Source organism: Lolium perenne, chromosome 5 (genome assembly GCF_019359855.2).
Source record: "Lolium perenne isolate Kyuss_39 chromosome 5, Kyuss_2.0, whole genome shotgun sequence".
Classification (NCBI taxonomy): domain Eukaryota; kingdom Viridiplantae; phylum Streptophyta; class Magnoliopsida; order Poales; family Poaceae; genus Lolium; species Lolium perenne.
Window position 1 is genome coordinate 68,494,935 of NC_067248.2, and position 18,051 is coordinate 68,512,985.

Consider the following 18,051-nt stretch of genomic DNA (forward strand, 5'->3'; position numbering starts at 1 on the left):
GTCCACCTTCAGGTTATCATCCGAACCCCCTCCAGTATTAAGTTGCAAAGCAACAGACAATTGCATTAAGTATGGTGCGTAATGTAATCAACAACTACATCCTTAGACATAGCATCAATGTTTTATCCCTAGTGGCAACAGCACAACACAACCTTAGAACTTTCTGTCACTGTCCCAGGTGTCAATGCAGGCATGAACCCACTATCGAGCATAAATACTCCCTCTTGGAGTTACAAGCATCTACTTGGCCAGAGAATCTACTAGTAACGGAGAGCATGCAAGATCATAAACAACACATAGATATAACTTTGATAATCAACATAACAAGTATTCTCTATTCATCGGATCCCAACAAACGCAATATATAGAATTACAGATAGATGATCTTGATCATGTTAGGCAGCTCACAAGATCCGACAATGATAGCACAATGGGGAGAAGACAACCATCTAGCTACTGCTATGGACCCATAGTCCAGGGGTAGACTACTCACACATCACTCCGGAGGCGACCATGGCGGCGTAGAGTCCTCCGGGAGATGATTCCCCTCTCCGGCAGGGTGCCGGAGGCGATCTCCTGGATCCCCCGAGATGGGATCGGCGGCAGCGGCGTCTCTGGAAGGTTTTCCGCATCGTGGCTCTCGGTACTGGGGGTTTCGTCACGGAGGCTATTTGTAGGCGGAAGGGCAGGTCAAGAGGCGGCACGGGGGCCCCACACCACAGGGCCGCGCGGCCAAGGGGGGGGGCTGCGCCGCCCTAGGGTGTGGCCCCCTCGTGGCCCCTCTTCGTCTCCTCTTCGGACTTCTGGAAGCTTCGTGGCAAAATAGGACCCTGGGCGTTGATTTCGTCCAATTCCGAGAATATTTCGTTACTAGGATTTCTGAAACCAAAAACAGCAGAAAACAGCAACTGGCACTTCGGCATCTTGTTAATAGGTTAGTTCCAGAAAATGCACGAATATGACATAAAGTGTGCATAAAACATGTAGATAACATCAATAATGTGGCATGGAACATAAGAAATTATCGATACGTCGGAGACGTATCAGCTTCCGCAGTACTCCACGCGTCTCGAAACTCTCAGCTTGTGAACACATCTTGGGGAAAATATTCTTTGACCCAGCCTCTCTAACATTTCCATGACTTCGAATCACTGAAATGTGGGTCACACTGGGTGCGGGACCCGGCTGGTGCACCAAAGTCAGGAAAGGCGAAGTCACATAACCCTCTTCAAAATCTTGTGATGTGTAGGGCCCGCTTGTCGGATGATACAACTCCACCTAGGCTTCCGCAGTACTCCACGCCTCTCGAAACTCTCAGCTTGTGAACATATCTTGGGGAAAATATTCTTTGACCCAGCCTCTCTAACATTTCCATGACTTCGAATCACTAAAATGTGGGTCACACCAGGTGCGGGACCCGGCTGGTGAACCAAAGTCAGGAAAGGCGAAGTCACATAATCCCCTTCGAAATCTTGTGATGTATAGGGCCCGCTTGTCGGATGATACAGCTAGCTGCACCTAGGCTTCCGCAGTACTCCACGCCTCTCGAAACTCTCAGCTTGTGAACACATCTTGGGGAAAATGTTCTTTTACCTAGCCTCTCTAACATTTCCATGACTTCGAATCACTGAAATATGGGTCACACCGGGTGCGGGACCCGGCTGGTACTGAACCAAAGTCAGAAAAGGCAAAGTCTCATAATCCCCTTCGAAATCTTGTGATGTAGGGTCCGCTTGTCGGATGATACATCTCCACCTAGGCTTCCGCAGTACTCCACGCCACTCGAAACTCTCAGCTTGTGAACACATCTTGGGGAAAATATTCTTTGACCCCGCCTCTCTAACATTTCCTTGACTTCGAATCATTGAAATGTGGGTCACACCGAGTGCGGGACCCGGATGGTACTGAACCAAAGTCAGGAAAGGCGAAGTCACTGAATCCCCTTCAAAATCTTGTGATGTAGTGGCTGCTTGTCGGATGATATAGGTCCACATAGGCTTTCGCAGTACTCCACGCCGCTCGAAACTCTCAGCTTGTTAACATATCTTTGGGAAAATATTCTTTGACCCAGCCTCTCTAACATTTACCTGACTTCGAATCATTGAAATGTGGGTCACACCGGGTGCGGGACACGGCTGGTACTGAACCAAAGTCAGGAAAGGCGAAGTCACTGAATCCCCTTCGAAATCTTGTGATGTAGGGGTCGCTTGTCGGATGATATAGCTCCACATAGGCTTCTGCAGTACTCCACGCCTCTCGAAATTCTCAGCTTGTGAACACATCTTGGGGAAAATATTCTTTGACCCAACTGACATAGGCATCCCGAATGGGCCTGCCGAAGATAGTACCCGGGGTTTACTGAAGGCCCACTACCCAAAGAATAAGAAGACTCGGAAGTCCAAGATATTATTAAGGAAAGTTAGAATTGTAATAGGAAGCGTTATTTGTAATCTTGCGGGATGAGTTAGAAACCTTCCCGGACTATGTAACTTGTATTACACGAATCCCTCGGCTCCGCCTCCTATATAAGGGGGAGTCGAGGGACACAGAGATCATCGAATCATTGTTTACAAACCCTAGTTTTCATAATCGTCGAGTACTTTTCGGCTGAAACCTTCGAGATCTACTTGCCCTCTACTTTCAACTAAAACCCTAGCCTACAATCCATAGGCATTGACAAGTTAATACCTTGTCAACTGGCGCCGACCGTGGGGACTAGAGGCGTAAGGATCTGATCTCGATGGCACGTTCAAGATCTTCGACATCATCAACTGCAAGCAACGCAATGGATCGAGGTAAACAGATCGCTGCTGGTCCTGTCGATTTTGTTCCTCACCCACCCTCCCGTTTGGATGCATATGCGTATCTGGAGGAGCCTATGGAGATGACGTTCGGAAAGTTTCGCTTTCGCGTCGAGAAGGAAGGATCGTATCGTGTCGAAATTCCGATTTCGTCGGGATCGTCGGCGGTCGATTCTAATTTTTCAAGCTATACATCGTCAACCGAATCAGGAGAAGAAGAAACTTCGTCGACACGCTACGTCAGCACCAGGGCAAGAGAGAAACTCGCCAAGATCTTCAGCGACATGTCGTTTGAGTCATCTGCGGACACATATATAAGCGATGGCTCAAGCGATGTCGACAGTTATGACTTCATCGACAAATCTATTACAGTGGGCAAGGTCTTCATCATTCTCAACGATGATGTCACCAAACCCAACATAGATCTGAATACAAAATATCATCAGATTTATGCCATTGAAGATCAAGAGGAAACATCTGAGGCTTTCGACGATCTGGGAAATCCATACGTCGATCCCTCCGATCTGCGACGAGGCCTGGGCAATAAATACGTCGGGCCACAGCCGCGAGACAGAGTTCAACTCTCGCAAGCAGCGTGGGATAGGGCCGCGAGAGCTATGGACGGCTCAGAACCAATGGCCACCACAGCTACGCCAGAGGAATTGCAAGCATATCAATATAGGCTCGCACGAGCTGCAAGAGAACTGGAAAAACAGACAGCTGAGTTAAACAGAAGAAAGGAGGCAGCTTCTGCATCCAGCAGGAGAAGGGCAGATCTAAGTCGACAATCTAGAACTTCGGGTGATAGCCACGGGGAGGCTCGGAACAGAGCAAGATCAAGGTTACAACACATACCCGAAGCAGAAAGAGAGCACTTGGTCCAAAACCTCGACATGTCTTTTATGTCGATAGATACAAGAGGAAATATCATCCCTAAGACACCAGAGGTTGGGTATATGGTGACACACGCTTTTATCCTCGCATCTAAACCACCTCCAGGCGATCCAAGGGAAACACTATACAATATGGCGGTAGCAGGAGTTGGAGCTATGGGGACAGCGTTTGTATCAACGCCTCCCGAAGGAGCGGCAAGGCAAAATAGTCCACGACCTGCAGCAGCAACAGCGGCAGCCCCTGAAGGACCAAGCGGAGCAAGAGACACGGCAGCACAAGCACGGGTCGACAGAGCGCGGCAAAGCAGAAGGGAACATCGGCAATCCCCAGAGCTTAACGACGAAGATATGTGCGGTTTGCCATGCTTCACGAGGAGAGTCCGAAAAACTCGAGTTCCTTCAGGATTCAAGTTACCCGATAACTTCAAGAAATTCGACAGCCTTCAAGATCCAGAGGATTGGCTAGTTGATTATCTCGAGACAGTAAAGCTCACAGGCGGAACCAGAGCAACAGCTATGCAAAGCATCCAGGTGCATCTGAGTGGAGCCGCACGATCTTGGATAAAGAAACTTACCCCAGGATCTATCGACAGCTGGGAAAGCTTCGAGGATGTGTTCGTCAAGAACTTCCGGTCCACATGCAAGAAACCTGCGTCATTGGAGGAGTTGAGAGCATGTCGACAAAAGCCAGATGAGCCAATGAGAAAATACATCCAAAGGTGAAACATCATCAAAAACTCGGCAGAAAATATATCTGACGAGAGAGCGATAGATGCGTTTGTCGCAGGAATCAGGCGCGGAGATTTCGTCGAGGACTTGGGAAGGACCAACCCAAAGACAGTATCCGCGTTAATGGAAATAGCAAACAGATGGGCAGATGGAGAAGATGCTGTCCACAACAAAAGGCACAGGTCGCCAGAGGAGGATCGTGGTCGAAATTATCAACTGAGGCGGCGATTTCCTCGGCAGTACCCGAACTATGACGCTCCAGGACAAATTTCGGCAGGTTTTCGGGCAAACACAGGAGGAAACAACAGAGATGATTATCAGAGAAGCAGTGAGCAGCGAGGCGATAACAGGGACGATTCTCGCAACAACAGGCAAAATAGCGGGCCTAGGTTCCCGAGGCCTTTCGTTTCCCCCGAAGAAATGATGAATGGGCCGTGTCAGATGCACTTTTTCCTCAACAGCAACGGAAAAAGACAGTCAGGGCACTTGCAGAAAGACTGTCGCAATTTCCAGGCAATGCTAAGGTATGCAGAGCACGCTAACGCTCGGGCAGCACAGAGAAATCCTCGAGAACCCAGGAGCGAGATTCACCTGCCACCACCTCCCGCGATTACAGAAGACAATCGACATCAGCTCAGAATAGCGGCAGCACCTCCACCACCACCTTATGTTGATCCTAACTCTAACGGAGCAGTGTCGATGATTCAGAAGGGAAGGCCATCCAATAGAGCTCAGAAAGTAATCTCGTGACAGGTGTTTATGGCAGAAAAAATGCCTCCACCAACTGTCGAGTATCTTAATTGGTCAGGGCAAGATATTGGCTTCACCATAGCAGATCATCCGCAGCAAGTTCCTCGACCAGGGCAGTCAGCACTTATTTTGCCAGCAGTTATTGCGGGATTTGATGTCTCTCGAGTGTTCATAGACGGCGGCAGCAGCTTAAACCTTATGTATGCAGATACATTGAGGAAGATGAACATATCCTTAGCAAACTTGAAGCCAACAGACACAAGGTTCCACGGAATCACACCGGAGAAACCAAGTTATCCATTGGGGAAGATCAATCTCGACGTTCAGTTTGGAACCCGAGAGAATTATAGAATCGAGAGGCTGGAATTTGAAGTCGTGGATTTTCCGTCGCAATATCACGCTCTGTTGGGACGACCAGCATATGCTAGATTTATGGTGGTGCCACATTATACATACCTGTTGTGGAGGTTGCCTGGACCAAAGGGACCAATCACAGTCAAAGGAAGCTTTGCCTTAGCCGATAAATGCGATAAAGATTTTCACCGGATATCAGAAACTTTCGGGATGCAAGCTGAGTATCTGGCGTCAAGGAGTATGACTGACTATGACGTGCTGCCAGACGTTGGAAGGCCAAACAAAGAATCAACTTTCAATACCGAGAAAAATTCTAAGGAGGTGCAGATTCACCCGACAGACCCGAAAAAGACGACATCCATCGCAAACGACATGGACCTCGCATAGGAAAGCGCGCTCATCGAGTTCCTCCGTGAGAACTGGAAAATCTTCGCATGGTGTCCAGCTGACATGCCAGGAGTACCCAGGGAACTTGCCGAGCACCACCTAAACTTGGATCCATTAGCGAGACCAATCAAACAACCTCTGCGGCGTTTTTCGGAACCAAACCGAAAAGCTATGCTATCAGAAGTAAATCGACTTAAGGATGCTAGTTTTATCAAAGAGATATCCACAGAAGCCACATGGGTAGCTAACCCAGTGATGGTGCTGAAGAAACACACGACAGTCCTTCGCATGTGCGTCGACTTTACGTGTCTCAATAAACATTGTCCTAAGGATCACTTTCCCCTCCCAAGGATCGATCAAATCATCGACTCCACGGCAGGATGTGAACGTCTTTCCTTCTTGGATGCATACTCTGGTTATAACCAGATCAGACTAAAAGAAGACGATGAGGCCAAAACAGCGTTCATAACACCTTACGGCGTGTTTTGCTACAGAACAATGCCTTTTGGTTTAAAAAACGCGGGAGCAACATATCAGAGGATGATGCAGAAGTGTTTGGCGACACAGATTGGAAAAAACGTGCAAGTATACATCGACGATGTCGTCATAACATCAAAAAAGGGGGCAACGCTGATCGAGGATCTCAAGGAAACCTTTGACAACCTCAACAAATTCTGCCTCAAGCTGAACCCGACGAAGTATTCCTTTGGCGTCCCAGCAGAAGAACTTCTGGGGTTTCTAGTTTCAGCAAGAGGGATTGAAGCAAATCCCGACAAAATACAAGCTATCGTCACAATGAGGAAGCCAACAAAGTTGAAAGAAATACGACGATTAATCGAAGCGAGTCGCAGCTTTGAGCAGATTCGTAGCCAGGCTGGGGGAGAAAGCGTTACCATTTTACGCACTGATAAAGCAAGGAGATAAATTCCAGTGGAACGAAGAGGCCGACAGAGCTTTCGAGGATTTGAAACGCACTATCTCGACACCACCAATTTTAGTGGCGCCGAAGGAAAAGGAACCGCTCCTGCTGTATATTGCAGCCACGCCCCAAGTGGTTAGCACGGTGTTAGTCGTTGAAAGAGAAGAGGAAGGAAAACTCCATGGAGTGCAAAGGCCAGTATATTTCATCAGTGAAGTTCTGTCACCTTCCAAACAGCGGTACCCGCAGTACCAAAAGCTAGCATATGGAGTAATTGCAACGGCAAGGAAGTTGCGCCACTATTTTTCGGCACACCCGATAATAGTAGTCAATGAAGCACCTCTCTCAAATATACTGAACAATCCAGAAGCTACAGGGCGTGTCTCCCTTTGGGGAATAGAACTCTCCCTTCGGGACATCACGTATGAAAAAAGAAAGGCAATCAAGTCGCAAGTTCTGCCAGATTTCATTGCAGAGTGGATGGAGCTACAAAACACGGGACCCCCAGATTTGTCGAGAACCTAGACCATGAACTTCGATGGGTCCAAGAGAGTAGAAGGAGCGGGCGTAGGAGTAGTACTTATATCACCTGAAGGCGACAAGTTGAAATACGTCCTTCGGATGACGTTCCCTAACGCATCTAACAATGAAGCAGAATATGAAGCCCTCATACACGGGATGAAGATGGCGAAAGCTTGCGGTGCAACTCGACTAAAAATCTTTGGCGACTCACAATTGGTGGCTCAGCAAGTTATGAACCAATGTGACGCAGTCAATGATAGCATGATGGCATACAAGGAGGTGTACAATGAGCTCGAGAAGCTGTTTGATGGATGCGAAGTAAACCACATCAGCCGATTGAGCAATGATGAAGCCGACGTTCTCGCAAACATCGGGTCGCAGTGCCTCCCAATCCCGCCAGGAGTATTTTGGGAAGAAATAGCAGAGAGATCCACGAAGCCAAAAAAAGTGCAGAAAAAAGCAAAAGAAGAGAAAACTTCGACGCCCCTCAAAGAAACCACGGAGGATGAAGAGGACCAAGATCTTGTGATGATGGTACAAATTCCTTGGATGCAAGCATATATATCATACATCCTCAGGAAAGAAATACCAGATGATCCAGTGGAGGCAAGGCGAGTTATTCGACGATCCAAAGCGTTCACAGTGATTAAAGGGGAATTATACAAGCGAAGTATTTCAGGCGTCCTGCAAAGGTGTGTCACACCCGAAGAAGGAAGAATAATTCTGAAGGATGTACACGAAGGAATATGTGGCCATCACGCAAGTAGTCGAGCTATTGCAGCCAAAGTTTTTCGGGCAGGATTCTATTGGTTGACAGCAATTGAGGATGCCAAGGAAATAGTAAGAACTTGCGACGCGTGTCAGAGATTCGCCGCCAAACCTCACTCTCCAGCGGCGGAACTAACACCAATACCATTGTCATGGCCCTTTGCCCAATGGGGACTTGATATGGTGGGTAAGTTACACAAAGCTTCGCCAGGAGGATATGAGTACTTGCTGGTTGCTGTCGACAAATTCACCAAGTGGATAGAAGCAAAGCCGATAAATTCACCAGATGCAGCATCAGCAATAAAATTCGTGAAGGACATCGTTTTTCGATTTGGAGTACCTCGTAGCATTGTCACAGACAATGGCAGCAACTTCACGTCAAAGGAGTTCAAGGCGATCGTGCAGGTAGGCATCAAATTGCACTTCGCGTCAGTTGCACATCCTCAAACCAATGGTCAAGTCGAGAAAGCCAATGGCATCATCTGCAATGGCATCAAGAAACGCCTATTAGGACCACTGGAAAAAGCTCGACATACCTGGCCAGAAGAATTACCAAGTGTGTTATGGAGCATCCGAACAACACCAAATACAGCGACACAGGAGACCCCTTTTTTCTTGTCCATGGAGCAGAGGCAGTACTACCAATAGAAATAGAGCACGACTCCCCCAGAGTCACAGAGTATAATGAAGATGCTTCCAGGAAAGCATTGGAAGACGACGTCGACGCACTTGACGAAGCTCGAGACGAAGTATTATCAAGGGTAACCAAATATCAGCAGGACCTGAAAAATTACCACAGTCGACGTTTGAGACCAAGATCTTTTCAAGTGGGAGACTTAGTTTTGCGACTCAATCAAGAGTGCACTGAAAAACTCGAGTCGCCATAGCTTGGCCCCTACGTCATAACGGAAGTAATCGAAGGAGGAGCGTACAGGATAAAGGACAAGAAGACAGGGGTTCCCGAGAAAAACCCCTGGAACGTAGCACAGCTCAGGCGGTTCTACGCCTAGAGTCGAAATATAGTCCTTCTCTGTAAAAATACAATGTACTGAAACGCCCGCGAGTTTTCAGACGCACTCTTTTCCTTTTCGGGGCACCGAGTGGGGCCGGAAAGGTTTTTAATGAGGCGGGCTCGCGGTGCTGCAATATAATAAAAATAGTGGAGATATATTTCTTATTCTTCGACACGCTCGGGGGCTCAACGCCTTCAAATTTCAAAATACGTACAATATAGACATATTAGACTTACCAAAATATTTCGCCTTGGTACACTAAATACCTCGCCAAATATCGGAAGCTAATAAAATCATAAACATAGTGTATGCGCAAAAGAAACTTACTGCTTTGGTCTAAGAACCTCGCAACAAAAATATAGAACTGTGATACCACGACACTCGGGGGCTTCCAACCCATCAATGAAAAACAGAGATATCTTATTATGACAGGAGGGAAAACCTCCGAGATAGAAAAACAGTATAGACTCCAGCCAAAAGCTCGGGGGCTCAGTGATCAAAGATACAGCTTGACAATATAGATTGTGTTTACAAATACACAAAAATATATCAATGATAGAAATACAGCAAAGAAGAGGAAAAAGTTTTCAAGGGAAACCTAGCACATGATCTATGGTTATCCGCTCAGTAGAAGGACGAGTACTATGTTCAGCATAGCTTCCTTTCATGAAGAACTCAGAATCCATCCGAAGAAGCTCATCCATCATATCTTCAGCAACAGGAGTCACCAAATCGTCAATCTTGCCCACATTTCTCTTCTTCTTTGCCATCTTCGCCAGGCAAGTAGGAACAATTTGATCTATGGGAAATTTTGGATGACAAATTTTTATCATCATCATGGCAAATCTTGCGCCAGCAGAAAGTTGAGCTCGCACAAAGCCATGGATTCGAGGAGCATCTCGAAATTTCTCCATTAAAGCTGGAAGGGTTTCTGGCATTTTGTTCCGAGGGAACATGGTCCCATAAACTAAAAATAAAGTCTTCATACAGAAGTCAAGGAAATCGCGGACCTGAGCCGCGCGATCTTGAAATCTGACGATTTGGCGGGTGCGCTCAGGAGTAACCCAAAAATTAGACCCATGTTGCGCAGCCAGTCTCAGCAAAACAGTGGTTCGAGCTTCAACACGTTGGTCTTCGGCAGCAACATCCAGAAATGAGCCTGACACATCAAACAAAAAATCAAGCAAAGAAGGGTGGAGAATAATATCCAATATGGTTACGAGCGGGAAACATACCTGTCATGTCCAAACTGGCATCAGTCATTAGCTGAAGCATATAATTCTCGCGAGAAGAAGCTTCAGTAGCTTCAGCAACAGCGGCATCCTTCGCAGCGATGGCTTCCTTTGCCTGTTGAAGAGCAATTTCCTCTCTCTCGGACGCTTGTCGAGATTTTTCCATCATCGCAAGAGTTTGTTTCTTCATGGATTGAAGCTGTTGTCGAAGTTCTTGCAAATCTTCCGACAAATGTTTGCTTGAAGAACCTTCGAGAGGGTTATCGTCGATTAGCATTTTCTTCGAGTAGGAAGAAGCGGTGAAGCATCGGCGAGCAAGGATTGGTCGAATAGTTGTCAAATATTAACTGAAAAGAAAGCGCCGGGATCAATGATAATGCCGGAGGGAATTTCATTAATTTCTAGACAAATTTACACAGGCATTACAAAAGAAGTTTCTCCAAAAGGACTACCAGGATAATTGTCGCCACAGCTAATTTGGCGACAGGGGCAAAGGAGACAGAAAAAGCAAAAAACAAAGAGGCATGCAACTAGACCTCCGGCCTTGATGAGCTAGGAGTTGAAGCTGGTTTGATCCCGAGATAGGCCAGGATTTTCTTTGTGTTGGGCTTGGCTGCCTTAATCAACGACCTCCATCTTGACTGCTCTATCTGATCGGTGTCGCCAACCTTCATCCAATCAATAGTCTGTTGGCTGTCAGCGACCAGGGCAACAAGATTTCTCGACAATCTTCATGTTTTCCTGGCGCATCTTCACCCAAGGTCCTCTGATGAATTGAAGCTCTGGGCAAGGGCAAGGAAAGTCTTGGGCTCCTCTTTCTTCGGGAAGAAGTAGGGGAACAGCGCCGACAGTCCCGCATCAGCATTTGCCACGCCTTCACGAATTTCGGATCCATGAAGCTCCAGATAAGAGAGTGCGTCAAGGAGAGGATCATTGTCGGGATTCTCCAGCTCAAATTCTTGGTTTGTTTGACCTGCAATAGGGAATCAACATCGGTCAAAAGCAAGAAAAAACAGGTCCCATAAAAATAGAAGGGACCGATAACATTACCCTGAATGCGTCGACTTTGCGATTTCAGGCGCTTGAGGATCCCTTGCTCACGAGTGGCTTGTGCGGCTTTGTGCTCGTTTAAAGCAGTTTCAGCATCTTCAATTTTCTTCTGCAGTTCCTCGACACTAGCAGCTTTTGCTTTGGCTTCATCAGCCTCTGCTTTGGCTTTGCTAGCAACAAGTTCGGCTTTCTTACGGGCCGCTTCACTTTGCTCCAGTTTTTGAGCAAGTACCTCGGCACGTTTGTTGGCCTCTGCAAGTTTCTCTGTCGAAATAAAAAAGAAAGGTCAAAAATTGCGACAAATGACAGGAGCAAGAAGTCAGAAACAACAACAGCAAAAAAGTTAGCACCTTCAGTTCTGCTGGCATACTCACGGTACCCAATGAATTGGGACCCGATGCGGATAAGCTCTTTGATCATGGGCTGTCAAAGAAGAACAAAGAAAGAGAAACATCGGTATAAAAAAAAGTGAAGGCGTGAAAAAGCAAAATAGAGGAAATATAGATATTGGCAAGAAAATAAAAAAAAAAGAGAGAACTTACATCATCCAAGAGCAGAGTAGAAGAGCTACCCAATTGAGGGGCAGGCTCAATGATCGTTTCAATCCTTGCCCTTTTTGGTGAAGGAGCAAGGGGGCTTGATGGCGGAGTAGTGGTGACGACGTTTTGTTGAGGAGGCGAGGATTCTTCTCCTTCAACTAGCGTCTCTGAAACAAGTAAAGTACGTGACGCGCTCATTCGAGGAGCCACGTCACGAGCTGGTACTTCCTCCTCGTCATCACTGCGATTACAAATCGACAGCATAAAAAGCAAGACAAAATAAAAATTTTGAGTACAGAAATGAGGAGAAATAAGAATGACTTACGAACTGACGAGGGATCCAAGATAAGGATCATAAGCTGCCTTCTGACGTGAAGGATCAACTTCTTCGGCTTTGGAATTGCCGGAATCTTCAACGTCATTCCTCTTCCTCTTGCTTTTTGGAGAAACAGCGGGAGGAGGAGATAACGCCGAAGCAGTGCCTTCGGAAGATCCCGCAGATTTTCGAGAATCCACAGGTTCATTCACAAAAGACGGAGCTTCTTGATTGTCATCAGTGACAATGGCCCTTTCTTCGACTTCTCCACCTTCAGGAAGAGGAGGAAGCGAGACAAGGTCTGGATGATTCTGTGCAAAATAAAACAGGGAGGGATATCAGAAATAAAGTTACAAAAAAGATAGCAAAGCAACACCAGGACAATAGACAAAAATTACCTCGGGAAGTGGATTGGCGGCGCTGAATGGCGTCACACGGCAAGAAGAAGGGACAGCATCTTTTTTGTTAAGAGATGAAATTTTTCGGACAAGTTTTTCTAAATCCTTGACCTCCAAATTCACCGACAGCCGATCTACGTCCTTATCGCCGGCATATTTCCAGAGAGGATGCTTGCGAGCCTGAAGCGGCTGCACCCTAGTCCTAAGAAAGTATGCAGTGATTTGGATACCCGATAACTCCTTGCCGCGAGTATTTTGCAACTCGTGGATACGAGCCATCAAGGCTTCTGTCGACGCCCTTGCTTCTTTGGTGGCCTCCGCGTCCCATGAGCGACGGCGAAAGATTTTTTCGGCGCCATCAAAAGGAGGGATGTTGTCCTCCGCACATCCGTGGTTTTCCTCCTGAATGTACAACCACTTCTTGCGCCATCCTTGAACTGAGTCAGGCAGCTTGACGTCGAAGTAGTCGACAGTGGGCCGAACAATTACAACGCCGCCTATATTATAGGCGACATTGGGCGAGCCATTACGGCGGCAGAAGAAAATGCGCTTCCATAGCGCCCAGTTAGGCTGGACGCCAAGGAAGGCCTCGCACAGAGTGATGAAAATAGAAATATGGAGGACTGAATTTGGCGTGAGGTGGTGGAGTTGCAGACCGTAGACAAAAAGAAGTCCACGGAGAAAAGGATGAATGGGGGCGGAAAGACCGCGGATGAGGTGGTCGACAAAACTTACCCGGTACCCCATTGGAGGGGTGGGGTAGCTTTCCTCACTGGGGAAGCGCAATGCCTGGGATTTCTTGCTGATCCCCAGTTTCTTCAGCATGTTGACGTCCTGAGCGGAAATCTTCGATCTTTCCCACTCCGCCGTTCCGAGATCCACGGCAGCCATGGAGGACTCCGGCGTGCTATGCCTTGTCAAGCGACGAGGTGGCATCAACAATGGCGTAGGATTCACAGCAGGGAGGCAAAGAGCTTAGGAAACCGTGAATCGCAAGAGAAATTTGCAGCTGAGAGAAGGAAGACGGCGCGGGCGGAAGTGCCCAAGGAAGAAGAAGACAGATTTATATAGGGGTGCGGTGAAACGACGAACCGTTGGATAAGGAAAATGTGTGACAGATGATAGCCACGTGGCAACAAGGGTAAAAAAGTAATTCAACGATACGGAAGTTACGGTGACTGCGCCAGAAAAAGTGGAGGACGTGTGTCCCCCACCTGCACGACGTGTCAAGAAAGTGGATCAATTGGGCCCGCATGGCAGCGAGAACAGACTTGTCGCAAAATTCTGACTAGCAATCGTGGCTATCGTCAGTAATAACGTCACCTTGGCAGAAGGAAAAATTCGACTACACAACTTCATAAAAGGTGACATGGAAAAAATAATGCTGAGCCTTTGATCAAATACAAGTTTCTGATCAAATGCTCGGGGGCTACTTTGGAAAAAAGAAAAAGAGATCTAGACAGACAAAATAGAAATGGCGTGAGCCTATGACCAAATACAAATATTTGTTCATAGCCTCGGGGGCTACTCCCATCGGGAGCGCTGTTCGCGCACCCGAGAAATTATAAAACTTTGGGAGATAAAAAAGAAAATATAGCGGCATAAGGCGTGGAGCCTACAACCAAGTACAAGTCCTTGGCTGTAGCCTCGGGGGCTACTCCCATCGGGAACGCTGTTCGCGTGCCCGATGAAATCATAAGAAAGAAAGAGGTAAAAAGAAAGATAGCAGAGTATATTTCGAGTTATAAATAACTCTGCATATACTCCCATCGGGAAAGCAATATAAGTCATCCTTGACTCGATAAAATGTGCCATTCCAACAGCCGAAATAGCACTCGACAATATATTCTCAGAACGCCGAAGTTGCGATCAATTTCTGAATGCCGCAAAATTGCGAAGGTAAGACCCCAGATCCGTTCTGCCGGGCGTGGCATCGCCGAAGACTGCGCTCTGCTACTTTTATCCGTATCAACAGATACGAAGAAAAATCCTAACGGACGCGTTAGGTACCCGATAAATTTTACTGGGACTCGACAGAATGGTAAGACCTTAAGCGGCACCTGTCGAAGTTTACACCAGTATCCCGAGGTCATGTCCAAGGACGTGATCTTGAAGTAGGTTTTTGCGGATTGCCACGAGAGCAGTTAACTAGTACCTGATCCGTCAGATGAACTAGCCCCAACTACCATTATCCCTGTACAATATAGAAGTTTATGAGAAGAAATATAAAGAAGTTGAGTTTGTCGAATAAAAATAAACAGTGGAGATTTTCCTTCACTCTGCGATTCAAGCAAAATCTCGGGGGCTACTGACATAGGCATCCCGAATGGGCCTGCCGAAGATAGTACCCGGGGTTTACTGAAGGCCCACTACCCGAAGAATAAGAAGACTCGGAAGTCCAAGATATTATTAAGGAAAGTTAGAATTGTAATAGGAAGCGTTATTTGTAATCTTGCGGGATGAGTTAGAAACCTTCCCGGACTATGTAACTTGTATTACACGAATCCCTCGGCTCCGCCTCCTATATAAGGGGGAGTCGAGGGACACAGAGATCATCGAATCATTGTTTATAAACCCTAGTTTTCATACTCGTCGAGTACTTTTCGGCTGAAACCTTCGAGATCTACTTGCCCTCTACTTCCAACTAAAACCCTAGCCTACAATCCATAGGCATTGACAAGTTAATACCTTGTCACCAACCTCTCTAACATTTCCCAGACTTTGAATCACTGAAATGTGGGTCGCACCGGGTGCGAGACCTGGCGGCTAGTAGTGAACCAAAGTCAGGAAAGGCAAAGTCACATAATCCCCTTCGAAATCTTGTGATGTAGGGCATGCTTGTCGGATGATACAGCTGCACATAGGCTCCGCGGTAGTTCTCCTCTCTCGAAACTCTCACCTTGTTAACACATATTTGGGAAAATATTTTTGGACCCCGCCTCTCTAACATTTCCCTGACTTCGAATCGCTGACATGTGGGTCACACCGGGTGCGGACCCGGCTGGCATACTGAACCAAAGTCACGAAAGGAGAAGTCACAGAATCCCCTTCAAACTTTTGTGATGTAGGGCTCGCTTGTCGGATGATACAACTCCACATAGGCTTCCGCAGTACTCCACATCTCTCGAAACTCACGGCTTGTGAACACATCTTGGGGAAAATATTCTTTGACCCAACCTCTCTAACATTTCCCTGACTTTAAATCACTGAAATGTGGGTCGCACCGGGTGCGGGACCTGGCTAGTAGTGAACCAAAGTCAGGAAAGGCAAAATCACAGAATTCCCTTCGAAATATTGTGATGTACGTAGGACCTGCTTGTCGGATGATACATCTGCACAGTAGTCATCCTCTCTCGAAACTATCACCAAAATATTCTTTGACCCTGCCTCGATCTCTAACATTTCCCTGATTTCGAATCACCGAAATATGGGGCACATCGGATGCGGGATCCGACTGGTTCAGATATGACCAAGCTGGCAGGAAAATGGTCAACGACCATCAACTAGCGGTGGAAACAGAGGACGACGAAGGCTCGCCGGGGGCTTGCAGGAGTGTCGCCGGAATCCGCTGGAGGGCTCGCCTGAGCGCGCGGAAGGGACGGCAAGGATCAGAGCGGCGGTGCGAACCTTCTGGTGTACTCCAAAGCCGAAGGGGAGACCGGGATGGAGGGGCTCGATGGGGACCTGCAGCGGCTGACGATGTCGAGGACGGTCTCGACAGATTTCGCGAGCACCTGACAAAAAGGCGCGTTGGGTGAGCATCCAGGGGAATAGGGGGGCCGAGGGAGAAATATAGAGTGGACGGAGGCGGTGTACATTGGACTGGTGACGGGGAGCTGGCCACAGCGGCGCGTCGTGGCCAGAAGCAAAGAGAAGATGGGGTGCTGAGGTGTGGTCTGGGGTGCTACTGAGATTGATGGGGTGTGGTGAGAGAGAGAGGTATGAGGCAGGTGTACTTATCTAGGACGAGGCCAGTGCCCTTCCATCGCGGCGCGCACCGACTGGCAGTCGTGACCTGTGAGCACGGCCAGAGGGAAGAGGACAAGAATTGGAGCAGGGCTGCGCCAGATAGTGGATGGAGCAAGGCGAGGCCAGAACTGAGGGTACATGTCGGAGGAGGCTCGGTCGGCTCGGGTGGAGGACGGCGAACCTACGCCTGTCAAAATAGTCGTCTGTGATAGTGATTAGATATGGCCCCACGGTCTAAGGATTAGGTTACATTGTTTCTATGGTATCGCAAAGCTGAACTTTGTGACTGGATCTCATTGCAATACCTTATATGAATGTGAGTCCATCACGTCATTCATCCAATGACATGACTGCATTATTAATTGACGTTGTTGTCCGTGATTAGGAAACCTTGATCATCTATTAATCAATGTACTATTTTACTAGAGACAAGGTTTTGGTTACACAAGACACGTGCACTAATATTCCGCTTAATACAGTTATGTCATGGCATAGAACTTATTATGAAGATTATATATGTGACAATAAAACATTTTTATTTATTTGCTTCTAGAGCACCTATCTAACATGAACATGTTTTGATATTTCCCTCTTTTCCACCATCATTATCCCGGAATCCCACGGAATACGTGAGTTGTCAAGGACAATCACATTGATGAGAAATATTACACCGAATATAAAACATCTTTTCGTCTAAAACTGCTGTTATCAAATCTAGTGTAGTATCGCAAATAAAAATTGGATTTTATGCAAAAGAACCCTACAACCTTGTTTGAAGCCTCATGTAGATATAGTAGGTTTTGCACGAGGGTGTGTGCACTTGATTACTCAATGTACTCATGGGAAAACATTGGTTGATACTCAGAATACTATGACAATATATAGTGAAGACTACGGTGACTACGACGATGCTGAGGAGTGAGGCCTCAGAGACTTTGTGGCTAAGATAGAGTCACTTCACGTTTTATTTGTCAGTTGTGCTTTCTGGTTGTAATAAATGTCACAAGACATTTCACTGTGTTTATCAAACTTTGTAATAATTACTTTGTGCATGTTCTGCGTTGATATTTGTTTTGTTGTGTCATCAAGTTGATCCTAGGATAAGGGGCCTATAAGTCAAGTTCCGGTCCTCACATAGTTTGACTTTTGAAAAATATTAGATGCACCACATTTTTGGCTCCAGCAAGGAGGGAGCACTATATAAAGTTATAATAGGAGTATACTTCATGATGTACATAATAAGATCGGTTTGATATTCTAGAGGTTGGAAGTTTTTCTGACAACCTTTGTGAAAGTTTATTTATTTTTACTTTAATTAATTAAAAATGTACGTTTCTTTTTCGAAATGAGGGAGTAAAAGAGAAACAGAGCGAATTAGAAAACAAACGCCCGACTATTAGCATAATTATTG